This window comes from Gossypium hirsutum, chromosome A06, assembly GCF_007990345.1.
Source record: "Gossypium hirsutum isolate 1008001.06 chromosome A06, Gossypium_hirsutum_v2.1, whole genome shotgun sequence".
Lineage (NCBI taxonomy): Eukaryota > Viridiplantae > Streptophyta > Magnoliopsida > Malvales > Malvaceae > Gossypium > Gossypium hirsutum.
The window spans coordinates 45,855,096-45,861,803 of NC_053429.1; the positions used below are offsets into that span (position 1 = coordinate 45,855,096).

At 37.2% G+C, this 6,708-nt stretch overlaps 1 non-coding gene across 1 annotated transcript; it reads right to left on the reverse strand.

Annotated features, from left to right (window-relative positions):
* Window positions 1–6,361: 6,361 nt before the first annotated feature.
* LOC121231693 (small nucleolar RNA R71) lies at window positions 6,362–6,467 on the reverse strand. Its single transcript, XR_005929749.1, has one exon. It is a non-coding gene; the product is annotated as a small nucleolar RNA R71 (small nucleolar RNA).
* Between the last annotated feature and the right edge of the window lie 241 nt (window positions 6,468–6,708).

The window sequence follows — 6,708 nt, forward strand, 5'->3', positions numbered from 1 at the left end:
TTTCGGGAGACTACTCAACCCACCATCTGCTACTCTCCACCCGTACCAACCAAGCTCTCCATGTGGGGAATAACTCAACCCGCCCAACCAAACTCTCCACTGGCAGCATAGCTGCTTTATCATATAACTGGAGGCCTAGCCTCTTTTAATAACTGGAGGAAAGCCCTTTTTGATAAACTGGGGCAAAGCCCTTTCGGTAAACTGGGGCATAGCCCTTTTTGCACTTCCTCCATTTATAAAACCCAACCCATGCAACATGTCATGTATGCAGAATGTCATGCCCATATTTGAATGAAACAATCACATTCAAGTCATTCATATCACCAACATATATTCACAATCAAATCCGTCAACCACACAGTCCAAGTCAGTCACTTGCCCACAAGGGCAAAACAGTCATTTTTCACATTATAAGGGTAATTTCATAATTTTACCAAATATTAGGGTTTTCCATGTTCATCAACAATTATCAATATTTTCGAGTGTTTAAACAATGATCTTTAACCCATTTTATCAAACTCGGGCTTTTGGGCCCAAAACCTCTAATGGGCCCTACGAATGCTGATTTAGCCCATTAAGCCCACATAATCCAAATTTTACAACAGTACTAACCGTGTTAACATGCAACTTTTCCAGATTCTATTTTCTATCAGTTTTACCCAAATGGGCCCGAAGCCCATTGGGCCCGATTCCAGCCCATTGAGGCCCAACTTACCATCGTGCATAAAATTGAGTTCTTACCTGTTCCATCGATCCAAACACCGATCATATCGTATTTATCGCATCTATACCCAAACGCAACATTACAAGTCTCCAAAATACCAGTATTTTAGCATTTTAGCTTCTCAGCAAATATTAATCTAAGCTATTACGAGGGTTAGTACACACCTGTTACGGGTTGAAGTTGAAACGTTTCCAAAATCAATTGCCTACGATAACCACCACCTGTCACTCAAACTTAACTAATCCAATATCAATATATGTAAATCCTAAACACATCAGTCATACGGAACATAAGGGCATATTCATCATTTTACCATACAGGGGTATTACGGTCACTTTACCCTATAGGGGCTTTACGGTCACTTTACCTAATAGGGGTATTTTAGTTTTTTAATCCTACAAGGGTGTTTTGGTAAATCTACAAACCAAGGGTATTTCAGTAATTTTGTAAACCAATGGTATTTCTATAATTTTTAGAAAGTCAAGGGTATTTTTGTAACTTTGTAAATCAGGGGTATTTTTTTACAAATTGAGGGTATTTCGGTAATTTCACAAACTAGTAGTATTTTGGTAATTTTACAAACTAAGGGTATTTTGGTAATTTTACAAACCAGGGGTATTTTAGCAATTTTATAGACCAGGGTATTTTAGTAATTTTACTGATCGAGGGTATTTTGGTAATTTTTTAAACCAAGGGTATTTTAGTAATTTTGTAAATCGAGGGTAAAACAGTAATTCTGTAAATCAAGGGTAAAATAGTAATTCTATAAATCAAGGGTAAAACGGTAATTTTGTAAATCGAGGGTAAAACGGTAATTCTGTAAGTCGAGGGTAAAATGGTAATTCTATAAATCGAGGGTACTTTGGTAATTTTACAATTTGAGGGTATTTCAATAATTTGGTAAACTAAAGTATTCTAAACAGGGATAACAATACGAATGGGCCTAAAGCCTATTCTTGGCCCAAATGGGCCCACACGCTCGTGTGGCCGTTTTAGCCTAAATCTAGCCACATGAGATTCACCTAGCCTAGTCTAATATTTACTACACAATCAAACAACTTATCCAATTGGGCCCGTAGGCCCATTGGGCCTACATGACCTCTTTCGGCCCATCGCAACCCGAAGTAGCCATCCTACAGCTAGAGTAGCAAGAAAATACACACCTGATTGGCGACTGGAGTTAATCCACGCTCTGAGCACACTTAGCCGACGCCCAACCCAAACAAGCACGCCATACAGTGAAAGGGATCAGCCAAGAAAGGTACCTTTACTCTCCTCATGGTTCCCTCTATTTAAAGCTAGCTTCGCATCCACTCTTATGTTAGCTTCCCGATGTGGGATCCCTCCAACATCAGAGTTTAAATTCAACACCAACTCTTGCCGCCCCCTGTTAGCAAAATAAATGCTCCTTGCTTTCCATGGGATTCGAACCCATGCCACCCCTCAGATGCTCCAAACGCTACTTGCCACTAAACCACAAGGCTTTTTGTGTCATATTTTATCCACAATTAATTATAAGGTCTAAAGGCCAAAGTCCAGGTTCCCAAAAAAAACCCAAAATAAATTGCAAGAGCCAAGGCTTGAACCCAGGCTCCCATACAACCTTAATGACGCCACAACCACTAGACTACATGCTTTCTTGTGTCATTTATTTACCACAATAATTTAAAAGGCCCTCATCCAAGCATCCATGTTTTTTTTTCACTTAATACCAAAATTTTTTCTAAAGCCCAAGTTTAAACCCAAGATTTCTCCAACACTTCTCAAAGCCATTAACCACTAAAGCAAACATTTAATTGTTTCATTTCATTGCACAATTAAATACCTATATACAACCTCCTTACGGACCCCCACTCAAGGCCCAATACTTCTAGGCCCAAATTCGGGGTGTTACAGGAACAGTGGTTTTGGGACCACAAATTTGAGTTCAAAAAATATTTTAATATTATTTTCTATGTCCATGATGAATGAATTTGCATCTGTGAAATTTCTGTGATTTAATTTGTCTGTTTCTGTGCTTAATTATGAAAAATGATTTAATCGCATAAAGGGTGAAAGTTGTATGCTAATTGTTTAAAGTGTTTAATAGCTATGAAGCATTAAATTAAGGGTCCTTGCACATCAATTATTCCATTAATATTAATGCTGGACAATGATGGACATTAGTAAAAATTCAATGATATATGCCAGGGGAAAAATGGTAAACTATGAAATAGAGTAAATTAATGAATAAAAAAAAGGGGCACGCAAAAACACTTGGTTTAGTCGAAATTAAGAGAAAGAATAAGCCATTGAAGCATTTTGATGTTTGGCTAGTGCATGTCTAAATAGGTGAGCTTATTTTGCTCGGTTTTTGATGATTCTTACGTATCTGTGATCGTTGCTTCATGTTCTACTGAGCCCATGTCTGAACTTATGCTTCTGTTAATAATTTAATGAAATGCCATTGTTGATATCATGAGTTTTGTGATGTTTTTGGATGAATTATGAAGGCTTGGTAGATGGTTTATAAGTTTTGTCTTTGAATTTATGATGAAATTGAGGGACAAAAATATTTTGGGGGACAAAAATGTGCAAATAATGTTTTGGGGGACAAAAATGTGAAATAAACATGTTGTGTAGGTTTATATAAAAGCCATGAAAATTCGACTAGCCCTTGTTGCAAAGAAATTTTGCATATTTGTGATTTTGTGAAAAAATGGACTGAATTGTCAAAGTGTGAAAATGTAAGGGCTAAAATGAAAAGTTCCCTAAATATGTGTTCATGGGTTATTTTGAATGAAATGAATGATTGAATGGTTGAATTTGAATTGTATTAGATCAAGAACAGAGAAAATCGAACTTAGATCGAGGGAAGTCCAAGATAGTTGAATAGTCGAGTCGTTTCTTCTGAAATTTGTATGAGGTAAGTCAGATTAAAATTTTGTGTTAAATTGACTAAATTCTGCATATATAAACTGTAATCTGTAATGGACGGCCTTGAGAGCCTGATGAATGAATTTCGAGTAAATTTCGATAATATGTTAGTATTTGAAAACCTCTATATGTCTCTAAGGAAGCATTGACATCAATCTGAGATATTGTGTAAGACCGTGTCTGGGACACAGGCCTCGATTTGAGGTTGTACGTGTAAGACCATGTCTGGGACATTGGCATCGTATCTGATTTCGTGTAAGACCCTGTCTGGGACAGAGGCATCGATACTGAATTACATGCAAGACCACGTCTGGGATGTCGGCATTGTACCCGTTTATGAGTTTCTGTATCGTTTCTGAACTATCTGATGATAAAGTACGAGATATGGGAATGAATATATGAAATGTATAATCTACACAGGTACGTTTCTATCGTACTAAATTTCTAAATATGAAAGATTCTGTTTCTGAGAAGTAGTGAATATGAAGTATGTACGAAATAATGGAAATGAAATATGATATGTATACAAGCAAATGAGCAAGGTTAGGTGCATGGTTAGGCAGGAATATTTGATAAACGCCAAATTATACATATTTTTACCCCAAATACTTAACATATTTATGGATGTTTATTACTAGATTTCTGGATTTTGGTGCTCTTAATCCGGTTATTTCATGTTTTGTACACAGGAGAGCACCAAGAGTCAAAAGGAGCCAAAAGTGAGAAAAAAAGGGACAAAACGAACCAAATCGAGAAGATGACACGACCTAATCCTTGCCACACGGGCAGCTCACACACCCGTGTCTTTCGAGGGTGTCAACCAAGGCTTTCACGATTCGCACGGCCTGGCCATTGACCCACATGGCTGTGTGCAATTTAACGGATTGATCACAGCCTGGCAATCACGTTACACGGCCGTGGCACACGGGCGTGTCCCTTTTTCAGGAAGTTGTATTTTACATGGAAAAGGATACTTAGGGAGGAAGAAAGTCAATCCAAAGCCTATATAAACACCCTAAGTATGACTTAGAAAGGGGGTCTCCCTCCAGAACTTTTCTGGAGCATAAAACCACACACCGGGAATTACTTGAAAGAAGCCAGATGATCCATCCCAAAAGCCGGAGCTATTCCCAGACTGAAGATCTCTCTCAGAATTCCTTCAGGGGTTTTAGAGTTTTCTTTATGTTTTGTTATTTTCATACTTTTGAGATGTACTCTTATTTTATTATGAACTAAACCCCTTGATACCTAAAGGGTTTGAAACCTATGATGGATCTTGTTATTATTATCTGAACTGTATGATAAATACTTGATTTGTTCTTAATTATGTCTTCTTAATGCTTGAGTTAATATTCCGGGTATTAATTCATGATTTGATGTGCTTACGCAGAGGAGCAAAAGTCCCTGTCTAAGAGTAGATTTGGCATAATTAAGCGGAGTTGATCGAACGCCTAGAAATAGGGTTACGAGATTTTGTCGAATTAGGGTGAAACCTAATATGGGAGTCCATAGATCGATTTACTGCTTCCCTGGGGGTTTTAATTAAGAAAGAGATTTCAATTAATTCAACTGAGAGTTAGACATTATTAGTCTTGAAAGAGATAATAATATAGGTTAGGGAGTCTTACGGATCAAGTCAAGTGAATAAATCATCTGGTTTAGAGTCAGATAACAAGTGAAATCTAGGTGGATTCCTCCTTGGGTGTCGTCTTCATCAATTACTTTTCTTCAAGTCTTTTTCCAAATTTTCTCTTTGCTTTAGTTTAATTAGTTAATTCGTTTAGTTAATTAGTTTAATAAACAACCCCTCTTTATTTCTAGGTTAAATAATAAAAAGATAGTTATTACTAGTACTTTTGGTTCCCTTGGGTACGATATCCTGGTCTTGCCATTACTATACTATTGTTCGATAGGTGCACTTGCCTTTTCATCGTGGTAATAGTTAGTCTAGGTTTGATCTTCATTATAAATATTTATTACTTGTTACGACTCACACGATCAAGTTTTTGGCGCCGTTGTCGAGGAATTAAGATATTAGGAACGCTCAATTTTTATTACTTTAGTCATTTTTTTTCTTGCAATTTAATTTAATTTTATTATTATTTATTAACCTACTCTTTCTTTCTCTTGGTAGGTTTTTATAGTTTATGACTAGAACAAACCCGTCGGGACCATTACTTTTCGACGAAGAAATCGATCGTACAGTTCGTAGAAACCAAAGAAAAATAAGGCGCAACTTAAGATACATGGAGAATGAGTAAGAAGACGATACTCAACGCCCAACCGAAGAGATGGCTAAAAACCAAGGCAATCAGCTACCTCCTACAATTATGGTTAATCTAAATCCTGCACCACGCACTATGTATGATTATGCTAAACCTTCTTTATCAGGAACTGAATCTAACATAGTTAGACATGCTGTAGCAGTAAATACTTTTGAATTAAAACCTAACACTATTCAGATGATACATCAATTTGTTTAGTTTGATGGATTGCAGGATGAAGATCCCAACGCTAACTTAGCAAACTTTCTGAAATTTTGCGATACATTGAAAATCAATGGCATTTTTGATGATGCCATTCGTCTTCAGTTATTCCCTTTTTCATTGAGGAACAAAGCTAAACAGTGGTTGAACTCGTTACCACGAGGGGCAATTACTACTTGGGAACAAATGACCGAAAAATTTTTACTAAAATATTTTCTGCCGGCTAACACAGCTAAATTACATAATGACATCTCTTCTTTTGTGCAGATGGATTTAGAAACACTCTACGATGCATGAGAGAGATACAAGGACCTTTTGAGAAGGTGCCCTCACCATGGGTTACCGCTTTGGCTCCAAGTACAAACATTTCAAAATGGTCTGAATCCTTCGACTCGGCAAATGGTTGACGCAGCTGCTGGCGGAACCATCAACAATAAAACACCGAAAGATGCCTATGAGTCTATGGAAGAGATTTCACTGAATAACTATCAGTGGCAAGTCATGAGGACAAAGCCAACGAAAATAGCCGGTGTTTATAACGTCGATTCAGTCACCATGCTGTCAAATCAGGTAGAACTCTTA